Raw genomic sequence first — 16,043 nt, forward strand, 5'->3', positions numbered from 1 at the left:
CACCTGTATGTCTAGAGATTCAAATATACCCTTTTTGTCTAAAAAAAAAAGGAGGGGGGGGGTACAGAAGAGAGTAGGGGAATTTGTAAATGGACACATCCAAAATAATGTCTAAATTAAATTAAGTTATATTTACAATACTTACCCAGATACAAAATAAGGTTTATTTTAACTCACCAAAAACCTTTTACTGTAAACCTAAAAAGGTTTGTGATGTGGTTTACGTGTAAACCTTCTAACCTTAAAACGAAATCTGTGACAATCTGCTCTATTCTGCGCATATTACCCTCATCCAAAATCTTGGAAAACAACCTTCTATACAAAAACCTTAAATGGAGGTTGATTCAGGGTTTGCAAGAGTGAAAAAAAAATCCTTTCATAAAGCTAGTCTCAAAGTTAAAATCTATGTCATTATAAAGTTTGTCTTCTCAAAGTGTTGCATGCTCAGCTAAAACCCGCCTTTGTCTTGAAATTCTAATGGACAAAGCAATTTGATCCTATAGCTAGTGTGACGTCAGTAAATGGACCGAAGTGACAATGCTTTTTAAAAAGTCCAGCAGTGGACTGATCGTTAAGACACGGTTTCCAGCAGATCACCGAAGTCAAGCATCACTGGCCGCGGTCAGTGTGCGGGTGGGTTACCACTTGGATCAGTCTGCGTAGGGACCGAGGGTGTGCGGTATGGGTCCTCGTTAAACTGTTCTACCGTAAAGTGCTCGTCTTCGTTTGCAGGTCGTCGGGCTACCGAAGTGGGGGTGCCATCCCCTCTGCAGAGGATCGAAATTGTGATGGCATGTCTTCGGATCGACCTCAGGGATGTTTCACAGACCATCGCCAATAGCCCATTGTGCAGCTCTAGTGCGACGTAAATAAAATAATAACTGCCTACCGTTTCTTTAGTGCTAAGGTGATTTAGCAAAAACGGGGTGCAAAGCAAACAACGATTTCAGTCTGTCACCCGACGTCAAAGTCACTAAATCCTATGGCTAATAAAATACTTCACAAAATTCTTCAATATTTGTTCTAAGAATATTTTTTTTGCTTTGAAGAAACAAAGAATCGCAGCGAATATTTTAATTTTGGTAAGATTTTTAAGATTTCATTGTAAACTTCTTAATATATCAATACTAATGATCTCTTAATGATGATCTGGACATTTCCCCCTTTTTATGATACGAAGACAAATCAGACGCATTTGTACACCACACTGCTTCGGTACAAAGCTCACAGTGGTCAAGTTGATCTAGGGCAGGGATCGCCAAACTTTTTTGATCATCGACCCCTATATAATTTTTCGAAATCTCCATCGACCCCCACAAAAGTAATTTTCTATTAATTAAAATAAAACTCTATTAGATACTGTGTACATTTATTTTATGATTTTGAACATTTATTAAAGTAATAGTACATTGTGTAACAATAGTTTTATGAAAAATATATTAGTATTGAAATTTAAATACCTTATTATTAAATAATAAGTAATCATGCATAAGTAGATACAATAAGTAAAGTAACTAAGGTGCTTCTTGATCAATGAGATGGATGTGCCTGGTGTTTTTTTTTGTTGCAAGATTCGCTATATAGGGTTCAAAATTGGTCAATTTTAATTTTCGTCAAAATTGGTCAATTTTGTAATTTTCTTTAAAAAAATACAAAGTGTGCTATAGTTTTGTCGCGGGCTGTACTAATCCATATTATTAATGCTTACCTTCTTTTTTGTGCATTGATAATTAAAATTGATATCTAAACCAAACGAATGGTTTAATCGAAACAATAACTAATTATCCAAAACTAAGTTTTAATAATGACACTGCAAATATTCAACACAGTTTTCAAAGATGGCTGAAACTGCATATGATATTTGCATTTATAACGTCAATTCTCGTCACACGTGACATTTGGACAAGTGCACATATGCATATGACTTATAAACTGCCCTGAGTTCGTGCCACTGCGCGGTGGTACGTAAATACTTGTTTCACCCCAATAAAAATACGTTTATTAATTTATGTTTCATAAAGAAACTTATATTGAGTAAATTATTAGAAAAAATTCACAAATTTTGCATACTTAATTAGGTATGTGTGATTTGCGTATTGAGAACTGTTTTTTTTTCTCGATCCACAATCGACCCTTCCGATTCGGATCGACCCCCATTCGCCCCCCTGTCTCAGATCGACCCCCGCTTTTGTTAAATAGATCCCTGGGGGTCTATATAGACCACTTTGGCGACCTCTGATCTAGGGCCTTAGTTCCTGCTGCATCACTGTGCAGAAGGTCTCAGGATCGAGCCCCGAAGTTTCAATAGGACTCCAGGACTTATAAATATGCAAGGAACCGTGTGATCTGCATAAAAGCTTTATTTTGAAGCATATAAAATTACTCAGCAGTGTAATATTGTGTTTCTATGTCTTATAATTAAGCAGTCATGTACTACATATAAATATTCGTTGCAGTCATACGGTGAATTTGGATGATAAACGTATGATCCTCTTTATTGCAATTGGGTGCTTCAGCTTTCAGACCTTTCCAAACCCAGAATTTTCTGACTTTTATTCTGCAGTGAAACTTTAATGTGGTACAACTTTTCATTAAATATATAAATCTAAATTATTGAGAATGACATTAGGCAGTTTATTGTAAAATTAGTTTTGATGGTAGGATTAAAGTAACGAGCTTACATCCTCTTTCTACTTTTATAAATTGGAATATAGGTTGGGGCCTCCCTGGCCGAGCGGTATCTCCCACCAAAAGCTGTGCAAAGCGTGGAGGTGGCGGGTTCGAATCCCTCTGTAACCCTGGATGTACGTCCTTGTCTAAATTGTTCTATCTGTTCTGCAACTTGAGAATGGTTTATAAGCCTAAATTGAGCAGACGAGTCTGCTAATGTATGTAATTTCAATAAAACAATAAAGGAATACTGGTTGAACAATTTAAATAAGTGGTTTAGAAAAAAAGAAAACTGAACGTGCTATCTTTATGCTTCGGAACATTTGCCAAAAGAACAATTCTCTGATGGAAACTTCAATGCAAATGTCCAGATTCGCAAGCAATGTTTGGTAAACAATTTTTTATGCAACGATTCGAATTCTGAATCACTGCATTTCTTCTAAATTATCTTTTGTTAATAATGATGACCAACACAAGTAATATAACTGCGACCATGGGATGAAAATCTATATAAGCTATCCAACCACCTCGTACGTGATCTAAAGCGTTCGACAGAGTATGGCATACTGGTCTTATATATAAAATGATACAGCAAAATATTCCTGATGATCTTGTTCATATTATTAATAATTATTTAATCAATAGAACATTTCAAATTAAAATTAATGACCATTTCTCTACAAGGAGAAAAATACAAGCAGGCGTACCACAAAGCTCTATTCTGGGGCCCATTCTCTTCCTTATATACTGCTCAGACTTCCCAGTTAACAGGGGAGATATAAATATTCAAACAGCCTTCTATGCGGATGATACCGCGATTCTCAGCAGATCCTTAAATGTAAATAATGCAATTAAAAGACTACAAAACAATGTAAAAGATATTGAAACCTGGTGCAGCAGGTGGAAGGTTAAAATCAATAGCTCCAAATCAAACCTACTCATTATTCGCAAAACATATAAAAAGAAAATTATCAACTACGAAAATTTTTTATTATTCAACGAAGAAGTTCCCAAAGTCTCTAAAGCAAACTATTTGGGTATCACTATAAACTGCACCCTAAATTGGAAATATCACGTCTCTAATATACTTAAAAAAGCTGAAGCTGCTTATCAAGCTTTGAAACCCATTTTAAATAGCAATAGCAAAATGGCTTTAAACACGAAAAGGCGTATTTATCTAATGTGCATATTCAGCACAATAAAGTATGAAATATTTTTCTTTTTGAATATTCGATTCAGAATTAAATGTTAGATTCGAAAACTTCCTGTAACTCTTACTAGAGTGTCATATGAATAATGAACGTTTTAAAAATTTTGAAATTTAATTCACCAAAATGCTGCTTTGAACTGGCATTCGACGGATGCTTTTTGTTCATTACGGGGAGCTGTAACAGGAAAGAGTGCAGCAGGTGTGGATCGAGAGTTTCGACTGAGGGAGTGTGGGGCATGAAGTGGAGGTGGTAGACGGACGTTCTGCTTTCTCTTCGTGTTTCATACTCTTTCAGCCGTTTCGGAACTTCTCGATTTATGTCTGCAAGTTTCTATTGTGGAACAATGTCCTCATAATGTGTCGAAAGTTTAACGTTAAATCTCAGTGATTGCAGCATTTTCGATTCTAGAATATAAATTTAAGCTTATTCATTAATGCACACTACGCGGTAATTTAATGTAACAAAATTTAAATTACGGCATCAAACAATATAAATAAATTTGTATAAAAATGAGTTTTTTTTTAAAAAAAAATCTGATGGTCTATTCTTTTGTATAAAATTACTTTGCTCTGGATGCAGTGAAAAAATTTTAAAATTAAAACCTGGATTTTGCAACTTAGATAAATTAAGAACATTTTCTTTGAATGCTTGATTCATTACTATTATTTATATCGTTTAGTTTTCCTTGTAAAGTAAAGTTGTTGTAACTGTTTTTATATAATTCTACGCAGCTGTACTGGAACAAAACTGTTAGTATTCCATAATGTAACAAGATCTGTTCACTGCTATTAAATTAAAATAAGGATTAAAACAAACCATGACAAAAAGTTTAAGCAAAATTTTTTTATAAAAATAGGTGAAAGGGTTAATATTCAAGTTGTGAATTTCACACTAGTTTCTTTACGAAAATTGCAGTTGGCAAATTTTGCATCTAGTTCTTTATTGTAAGACAAAAAAGATGTTGTATAGTGTTGTATTTTGAAATTGCAGCATTACGTGTAATTGTATATTTGGCTTAAACCCAAGAATTAATATATATTTTATGAATTTAGAATTGAATAAAATTGATTATTAAAGCGTCATCGATGTTTTTAGTGTTTATCAGTAAGAAATTTATCCTTCTTTACATACTGTTCCGACTTTTTGTCTTTTGCGTACATAGTGATTGCCAGATGTTACCGTGTTACTTTAATATTTTCAGAGAGCGCTTAACCTTACTTAAATTTAAGTGCATTTCTCTTAAGCTACATTGATATGTGCACATAAGAGGGGAGAAATAAATGTTTTTTTTTATTTTGTAGACTTTGTCTAATAATTAATCAGAGGCAGGGCTCGAAAAAACTCCGAAATTTTACCCGTCCCCGAGGACGGCTTGTCCAACAATGTACCCGTCCTCCTTTGAAACTTACCCGTAGCTTCTAAATAAATAAAAATATAATTTTCTCTTATTTATTACAAACATTTATATAAATTGCACAATGCATTAGTTGTTACTAGGATTAAATTATACTGTAATAAAAGAAATACTAGGTTACTGATAGTAACCTAGTATTTCTTTTATGAAATAATTTAAATAACAAAGGTCAAGTTATCTGGAATGTCAATTTATCCGAGGGTACTGCGTTTTTTAAATGATTCAAATATGACGTTTGCCAGTTCCACAATCAAGCCAGTGATTTTCAGAGGCTTCTGCACAGAAATCTGAAAGGGGTTTTCCATTTAGGTAGATGTTCATAATTGCGTTTAACGCTTCTTGTTTAAGACCAACCAGTACGTAAAGTGTTTTTTTGTAAGTTCATTGCTGAAAAGCCCCTTCAACCGCTGCAGTACTCCCAGACAGAGAAAACATCAATTCCACAATGAGCAGTATGTTGCTGTATTTCTAGATTAGAGGATCATTTTAGAAGCGAGGCGCTAGACTCTTGTAAGATAACAAAAATTGAAAATGTAAGAATGAAAATGGAAAATGAAATGAAAAAATGAAAATGGCCGTCCGCGCGGACGTCGTATTCGAGAAATTCGTTGTCCGAGGAGAATTTTTTACCGCCGAGGACGGGCGGTTTTTCGAGCCTTAAACAGAGGTAAGTTGTATGTTAAGTTTGTGGAATGACTTATTCAATCCCCAAAGCATAGCATATAAATGAGTTTAGAGAAAATTCCTTTTAGGAAGCAAAGGAAATTCAACGAACAGTTATTCTGTTAATCAACTCTAAAAAACTTTGATTCAAAATTAAAATGCAATGATATTTAAAGTTTGAGTTTGGTAAAATTTTTGATAGAAGAAATATGTAAAGAAAATGTATTCATTTGAAAGGAAGTTTGTTTAATTCATAGTTACACAAAATTACATAAATTACTAAATAATGAAACATAAAATTTGATATCGGAATTATAAACTATATTATTGGGAATCGTGTCGGTAACATTTTGGAACTTGAAAATTTCAGAAAGAAACACGGTAAACCATGATTAGTCAAAAACCGCTTTATTTACAGATTTATTAGTCCTGTGATAGTCTCGTGTTCGATCTCTTTTAGTTCAAGATTTATCGGAAAACATATTTTATCAGTTAGGATAATTTATTGACAGCAATGTAAGGCATAAGTATGCGTCGGACGTAGCATTTTAATACATAAAAGTCTTTCACTTTTTGAACTATTTGGTTCATTGACGTGTGTAGTCTCATTCAATCCATCTTCAGAAATTGTACACGTCTCTTGTTCAGATCAGATGCGTAGTATCAGATTTTATGTTTGCATAATAAGTAAAAAATTTTTTTGTTTCTCAAGAAATTCCTAAAGGATTATTTGTTTACATTGCGATTCAAAAATGTTTCGATAACTTCTGGATAAAATAAATTAATCTAAAGATAACTTCATTTAAAAAAATTTTTAACGAATTTTATAAATGCGAGCAAAAATGTTTCGATTCGCTTCAATTTCTCCCGCATTAGCTAAATGTGCAAAAAGTGAAATTAACATATTAAGGTTCGAACTTTGGACTCTTTGCGTCAACTATTAATGCCCCCTATTTTGCAGAACATCCATATTTTGAGAGTCAGAATTTCAAATTCGAGAAAATAAGATGCTTATTCAGAAAAAAAATACGTTCTGTGTCTTATTTCACAAATTATATCATTGAAATATTGTCTGTATTAATTAGCTTAACATTTGAATCCATTAAGATTGAGTCCCAGTTCTTGAAAAATTCGATAATTTAATGAAAAGTTACTCAGGGTGTTTGCTCTCACCTTTTTTCTGAAAGTAATAAATCAATTTTCAAAACTTTCTATTTTTTTTCCCTTCATGTTTAGGTGCACGTTTTTATATTTAAGAATTTTGCAGTTCGTGACAATTAATTTTATTCTCTTTCCGACAAATAGATCTCAAGATAGTGCCATAAAAATGTATAGGAATAGTCGCCTTGTAAGTTGTATAATTATTTTTATTTTATGACCGCCGTTGAATAGTCGACCCAATTTTTGGGTTTACGACTACTAATGTTCAACGCCGTAGCCTTGTCATTTTGAATCCAATCCAGAAGACAAGGAAACTCCTGGATCGGTACCCCCAGAGGTATTGATTTGTTATGGGAACATGGAGGACTTTGACACTCGACAGATTTAACGTGCATCAGCCACCATTTACTACATTGTATAATTATTGAAAAAATTGTATTCTTCTTCACATTAAATATTATCAAAATAATTAGTACATTCACAACTTCTAAGAAATTTCATTTACGGTTCCGCCTAAAAATGCATGATCATTTAAGGTACCGCTGCCGCAAAAAATTAACAACCACTGGTATAGACAATAAAAAAGTTGGTAAATCAAAGTAATTTGATAAATCGTTTTTCTATGTTGACGAAAAATTGTTTTTGGCTTAAGTAAAAATGGTCTATGTGATTTTACAGAAGTAGCGCAAACTGCTACTTTCTTTTCATATAGAAAAGTTGCTGTATTTTTTATGACCAACATAAAGAACGCGAGCTCATAACTTAGTATGATATTTAAGAGTAGTATAATTGTTAATAACTAAGAAATTCAAATACTGTTTTATGAATATCATATATACATACTGTAAATGACCGAAATGTGTGGTTGTTGACTTCCACCGGTGAAAGTTTACAATCACATAGTCGCTTTGGTAAATGTCCGAAATATATACTAAGTGCCACTGCCCGGTATGCCCTACATTAATATTTTTTAAGGTCCCTGCCCAGTATGCATTTAACTGGTACACTGATGTTTCTCCTAATCTCTACTCGGCAGATATTAAAATATCGAATAAATATAATAATATCAACGATTAAAGTAATATTAAATCAGATAATATTTCCGACATTCTCCTAAGCGTCAATGTTGACATTCAGCGGTCTCTTCATTTCGGTCACTCAGGGTAACATATATATAGTTCACTTGTTTCATTCATGAACTGACCTTCGCTACCTCAACCATAAATTAAACAATTTGTTTCATTCTTAAAACAATAATATAGGTTTCATAAACGTAAAAACGAATTTTATGGCTTCGAATGCCAATTGGTAATATTTTTATATTATAAAAATTAAATGTGTTTAAATATTTATAATCTTTAACTATATTTGCGTGTTACAAGTGCAGATTAAAATTATAACTGCGTATTACAATGAGTATTACAAGCATACTCTCTCGAAAACTTAGGAACACAAGAAGCCATGTTTTACTTAAGATTACATCACTTTTATTTGAAAACTAACCAGCCAATTTCATAACAACCCATTCTCCTTTCAGGTCATTGAAAATTAAATAGAAATCTATTGTTCGGTTTAAAAAAAAAAACATTTTTTGTATCTGTCATTTTAGGAAACAAATGTTATATTATCAAAAAGCATGCAAATAACAAGGAATTGCGTATTTCAGCGAGAAAAGAAAAACATAATAGTAAACAACATACAAACTATTTAATGGTAATCTCGTACATTGACCTATAACGAATAATCCTTTAATCCGAATCTGCATAATAACTTCGTCCACGAAATTAAATTGAAAGCTAGTTTAGAACATAACATAAAATGATTGTTTACATTTCTTTGTGATTGTTAAAGTCTCTCAACTGAAGCTATTTTATTATGCATCGCCTACTTTAAAAATATATACTTAAATAATGGATGCAAACATTTTATTAGTTAGAATCACATATATTCTAAATTAAAAATAAACAAATTTAATTGGAACGATTCTGATCAGATTTTGTAATTATTTCTCATTTTAGAAGTTTTGTTGTTTAATGATCCTAAGTGTTTGAAAAACCGTTTTTTTTTCTCTTTTTCAATCAGCTCATTTTAGATCGGAATTTTATCGTCCAATGAAATTCGTCACTGCTTCTGATCTTTTAATTTGAGTGTTTAAAGTTCGATGGGGATGTTAATATTAGTTTCAATCTTCTTTTCACTGACATAAGAACTTACACACGCTAAATTGATTAGTAAGTCTATCGAAATTTTCGTTTCCTTCCGACTCGCTAGAGTGCTTATTCTCTAATTGGAGCTCTGTACCGGAGGTTAAACTAACAAGTTAAAATTGTATCTCAAACGGTTATAGTAAATTCACAGTTTATTTAATTTTTCCTTTAATCGAAATTCCTAACTTATTCTGGCTTAAATAAATTAAAAGAACAAAAGTTAAAAAAAGGCATTCAGTAAAATAAAACAGTTGTAAAAATTGCGTTTTTAAAATATATTGAAAAAGAGAAAATAACTTTATTTTTGTCTGAGGTTGGATGAAAATCATGAGACCTAAAACGTGATACTATACAACTACTACACTACTATATATCGTGGTATTATACAATTTTACAATCAACCTACAATCGTGGTACTATGCAACTTTACTCTTTTTACGAGTACAATCAGTAAAGTTGTATAATATCAGGTGATACTATGCAACTTTACTGTTTTTACGTGACTGAAACCAGTTTGCACTTGTTTACGTTCGTGTGTCGATTCATTAAATTAGACGATATATAATATAAATTCGACGATTGGATAAATTCGACGATATATTATATAAGTACAGAATAATTATCATGTTAGTATATTATAATAATTAGACTAAATTATTAGACTAACTTTAGTGCTTTAATAATTTCATGTTTTGCACCAGTTTATAGGCAATACTCTAATATTTAAGCATACATGTAATGGGTATTTATTCCGGAGATCATTTTATATACTTCCTATTTGTATTTATTTTCAACGGATTGCGTTACAATGTTAAACCATTAATGCAGGAGCGTAAGCAAGTGCAAACCGGCTTCAGTCTCGTAAAAACAATAAAGCTGTAGAGTATCACGTGATAATTGAGATTTAACATAGAATCTTATATATATATACATATCTTATATATTACATAGAATCTTATAGATTATAGTGCGTCTAATATGGACTGCCTATTTGACTGTATAATTTTATTTTGAAGGGCTTTAAAATGTGAGCAATCGCCGGCTGCTGTACAAAATAACTTTGAGGTCAATCGACCTCTTTGACCTCACTCACAGAATTGTTGTCGTTGAATGGGTGATGATCACGCACTTATAAACACATTGTTGGAATCCCTCCCCTGACAACTTAAGTCGGAGGACAATCTACCACCATTTAATACCGGTATTACACAGGGGAATATGTTTTTCTTCTCCTGGGAACGAGAGTATATTTCATGGAAGGTAGTTGCATATTAAATGTCGTCCAGGGACTTACTGGAGAAGGGTGTAGTATACCTGGGAGCGGAAAATACCTGTTTTCACGCATCGATAAAGATATGGCAGACTTTTTTTTTTTATTTCTTCCTCTCTTTCTTATCCTCCGTTTCGCTCCGAGACATTTTTCCGGAGAAAAGATGACATATTGAAATTGCTCCATTCTTAGAATCTTTTCTTAGGAAAAGGACTCGTATTAAACACCGAATCACGTTAGGGTTGAATCGTTGTGCTGATTCGTAAAACTAAAATTAGAATTCACTATTATTAGTATTTCATAGGGGAAAATAATTAAAATAGTGGTTTATAGGTCAAGTATATCTAGGTTTTTATTTTTAATTCATCTTATGTTACCACTGTCAAGTTCAAGTATACATGATGCTTTGCTGTAAAATTATGTCATTTTTCTGACTTGGAAAGAAAAATAACAATCATTTTTCTCTCCATAAAGTACTAATATTTAAATCTCTTGAAGTACTAATATTTAAAAAAAAACTTATGGTTTCTGTGATAGTTAAAATAACGAAATGAATGTCTTGTTTATTTTATGAAACATGAATTTGAAATATAAATCCATTATTATTTTTTTATTTCTATATATTTTTAACATAAGTTCACAACATTTTTTGTAATTTTGTAATCGTCGTTGAACAGCCGACCCAATTTTATGGGTTTACGACTACTAATGCTCAACTCCGTATTCTACTAATATTAAACCCAATCCAGAAGACAAGGCAACTCCTGGATCGAGTATTGGGAGAAACTTGCCTTCGTGGAGGACTTTTTGATGGAGCTAACCAGCATTTATGTTGCATAGAGAGGAAGACCACGAGAACCAATTTCTACAATGCCATTTCCATTTTCCAAACAAGAAGTTCGCCGTTAATTTACTAAAACTTTTGCGTTTACAAATTAATTAATGTGTTATCAGACGCTATTTATTTGTCTATTTCAAAAAATGCTTTCGAGTTGAACTTGAAAATAAAAATTTTTATTTGTTATCCCGCCTCAAACTTTTTTCCCTTATAAGCTTATAATTTCTGATTTTATATTCTATGGTGATGAAGAAAAAATTTATTTTTAAACTTTCTCTGTCTGTCATATATTTTAGTGTTGTTTATGTAACATCTATATTCTGAGAAGATTAGTATAAATACTAACCTTAGTGGCTAGAATTTCTGCTTAGCTCTAAAACAGTTCTATCTGACCAGATTTCAAACAATATTCGAGTTAGTTCGAAAAATGAACGGTCGTCATAATCACTGAACATTCCAAATGAATCAAATGTTTGCAACACTTTCGTAAATGGAAGTTGATTTTGAGGTGGTGGGGGTTGAGGAGTTTGAGGAACCAAGTATCCTTTTTTTTTTTTTTTTAATAAATCTCCTTAGTGATAAAACGTAATATTTTATAGTCACCAATTAGTGCAGACGATATTTTAATTAACAAAATCAGACATGAAATAAGCAAGCAACACTTTTTTCGTAATGGATTTGGATTCTTATTTTCTTTATTGAAATATTGGAGACTACCGCAATCTGAAAATAGGTCACAACAGGAGAATGGTCGAAAATTTGGTTCCTTAAATGTTAATTTCACTTCTTGCGTATTTCGAAGTATCTCTCATCAGTCAGAATTTTTCAAAAAAAAAAAAAAAAAAAAAAAAAAAAAAAACTTAGTTAGAGGTAGGTAGTAAGGCATTTTACGTAATCGTGGTAGGGTTTAAATCTTAAAAGTAAATTAGGAATAAAGCAATTTATTGATATTCTTTCCCCCATAGGGTGACTGTTTATAAATCAGAGCCTGCATACATGGATAAAAAGCCGTTTATAGGCTTTATCCTTCATTCTTTCATAACAATAATGTCTACACATTACCTGCATTCGTCGGGTGAGGCTTTTCATAAGCCAGAGCCCATTCTTTACGTGCAAAAAAAAAAAAAACTATACAGTAATATAGTAATAAATAAAAATAAACTGTTTATTACACTATATATATATATATATATATATATATATATATATATATATATATATATATATATATACATAATGTGTGTGTGTAGCAATTAGTATTTAACTATTAGTTGTGGCATCGATGATATCTCATCAAATTTCATAGTGATTGATTGATTTTTTTCCCATTTGTGTAATTTTCCTTAAATTTCATTTTAAATCTTTAAGAGGGAAAAAAAATGAAATGGAATAGATTGGATAATATCCAACTCCGAACATGAAATAATTAAAAGAAGAAAATAGAAACATGATATTTGAAGATAAGGCTTTTAATGCATTTTCAGACCTCATTTCCTGTCTGAAAAATTAAATTTGGCGATCATTTTGAGGAGTGGACGACGACGGTTGGCGCTTTTGGAAGGTTTCCGCCTCAGTAAACGGAATTTCAATTATCCGCCTATCAAGGCAAAAGGGTGAAATTCGCATGTAGTTGCATTTCTCTCCGCTTATGAGTGTCATTTTCCTCCTTGGCCGTTACCTTCACTTTTACTACCCCGGTAATAGAATTAGAGAAAACTTTTCTGTTCCTTCGAATGGCGAGTTATTCCTTTTTCAATTTTAATACCTCGTTTACTTCAGACACGGTTCCTGACAATTTTCTTCCTTCCCTCTTGCATCATTTTAATTTTATTTGAAATGATACAACCAGTTTTTATCAGATAAAAACGGCAAGGAGAGCGTGAAATTAAGTAAAAATCTCTCCTTTATTGGGTGATGGAGAGCTCGATGAAACTTCATTAAAAATTATGTCGTAGGATTTCGAAAAAAACATTAAAAGAAAATGCATTTAGGGTGATTTCAACTATTACTGAAACATGCATTAAATAAGAGGTGTTAAGTACGCAATAAATAACTGGTAATAGGATAAAAAGCAATAATGATTATATATTTGCTTTTTTTTCTTCTCTTTCCTGATATGTTCCTGGCCAAATTCAAAGATTCCATGTAAAACCTTAAATATCATGTAATACTTATATTAGTGCATTATATTCGTATATTATAATAATTAGAACAAATTATTTAGTAGTGTTTTAATAATGACATGTTTTGCACGAGTTGTATATACTTCCTATGTTATTTTACGTGTTTTGTTGTATATACTTCCTATTTGTATTCATTTTCAACGTATTGCATTGCAATGTTAACCCACTGATAACAGGAGCGTGAATAAATGCAAACCGGTTTCATCCGAATAAAAACAATACAGCTGTAGAGTGATAATTATAATTTTACATAGAATCTTAGAGTGCGTCTAAGGACTGTATTTCTTAAGGCTAACTAATAAACATTTTTAACGAAGTAAATAAAAACAAAATGACAATAATTTAGGATATGACTACTATATTATTGTTTATGACACATATGTCTTCATTATCACTAAAAAAAAAAGACGATAGTCGATGCAATCATAGGGTGCCTAGCGATTTTAAAAAGCGCTTAAAGGTGCTTTTTTCATTCGGGATTTGCAAATAGTGCTTAATTTTCTATCTTTTAAAAAGGGATTTTTTTTTTTTTTTTTTGCTGTGTCGATAGTCGTTCTAAATTACAAAAAATGCATGATTTTCACAATTTCCTCTGCAATATTTATCAGAAATTAGTTATTTTATCATGATTATGTAAAGTTTTTAATTTTTTTTTGAGTTTTATTGATTTTATTAAGAACTTTAAACGATAGAAAAAAATAATTTTTATTGCTGCACAAATCCTAATTACGATTTTTTTTTGGAAAGTAATTTAAATTTTCTGATTGCCTAAAAAGTACTTAGAAGGTGCTAATTTTTTGTTGAAAAATCTGGCTACGCACCCTGAATCACAAATATACTACTGTTTATACCTTTGAGGCAGAATTTTTATTGAACATAATTTTAATACCTTTTCATTATTTCGTTATTGTGCTGTCCAACTGCAAAGAGCCCACGGGCCAGAATTTCGGTCGCTGATCACCTGGCGGGCCGCAGTTAGAAAAAGTTGAACAATAGCCTCTTACCAATAATAACCTCTTATTAATTATAAAACAGCGGAACAGAAGGATTATAAAACAATTTGCTTACATTTTAATGGGAAAACAGAGGCTGAACAGCCTGAACAAGAAGTTGACGGGCCGCATGCGGCCCGCGGGCAGCCAGTTGGACAGCCCTGATTTAGATCAAAGAGAATCAGTTATTCATCATTGGACTTTCCTTAATTTACCAAATCAATCATTGATAAAATTTTGAATATAAATGAAAAAAATATTTCTATGTACTTTTTTTGTATTTTGTATTTTAATATAAACATAATTCCGATAAACTAACAGATTTTTCAATTCAACTATTAGACAGTTTTGTACAACTAGTGGGCTGCGCCCCCTGCTCGCTAACGCTCTCCAACCCCCGAAAATTGCTACGCAATCTTATATGGTTTGCTTCGAAAACCAAGCTCGCTTCGCTCTCTACTAACTTAGGTACATTTCAAATGCACAAAATTCTAAGAATTCAAAACAATCATTCAAATCCATATAACAACTTTTTCTAAGAAAAATAATTGCATCTTTTTGGTAATTACTAAGTCATTAAAATAAATTTGAATTCAAATAAATGACATGTAATTCGTTAAACCTATTAGAAATGTACTATAGTATAAAATCTTGAGATAAAATTTCCAAAACTGATATCTCTTTAAAAAGGTTAAAATTTTGGCTATAATTAAGTCTATTAAAAATTGAAATAAGTGAATTGCAACGGAAAAACCTGCATAGACAAAACATTATGTTTTTAAAAAATAATAACCGTGAACGATTCACACCTTTGTTAAAAACATAAGTATAAGTCTTAGAACTTTGACATACAAAAGAAAAACTTGCAGAAACTAAACATTAATTTGCAATAAATACTAAATACGAACAAATACTGAGAAAGATTAAGGGCTTTGTTAATAGCAAAAAAATAATTACTATTAAAGATTAAGAACTCCTTTAAACACACAATTATAAATTTCTGAACTTGGAGCTATCACTGTTAGGCTGCCAAATGATCTAACCCTAGAGAGGCCAACATAAAGGCTAAATAGAGGCTAAAATAGAGATCTATCGACAAAGACTACTCACTTCTGCCTAGCTTAATAGTATGAGATGGCAGCAGCTGATAGGGTGAATTTCGGAAGAGATCACATTTAGTGAGAATGCTCTCTCTGGTTATTTCAGTTTCCGTTTTTAAAAGGGAAACTGAAATAACCAGAGAGAGCATGTTGAGCCACCTCAGCTAGATTTGGCATGTGACATTTTCAGCGGCAATCATAGGTCGATTTTCTAGCTGTGCCATTCGGGGAGTTGTAATGAGGCCGTGTTTCTTGTCGCCGTGTAAGAGAAATATATATATATAGATTGGGCACTCGCACTTTGATATGAACACGATACCCACACATGTGACCT

The sequence above is a fragment of the Parasteatoda tepidariorum genome, chromosome 2 (assembly GCF_982258835.1).
Source record: "Parasteatoda tepidariorum strain Cologne lab strain chromosome 2, Ptep-v5.0, whole genome shotgun sequence".
NCBI classification, from domain to species: domain Eukaryota; kingdom Metazoa; phylum Arthropoda; class Arachnida; order Araneae; family Theridiidae; genus Parasteatoda; species Parasteatoda tepidariorum.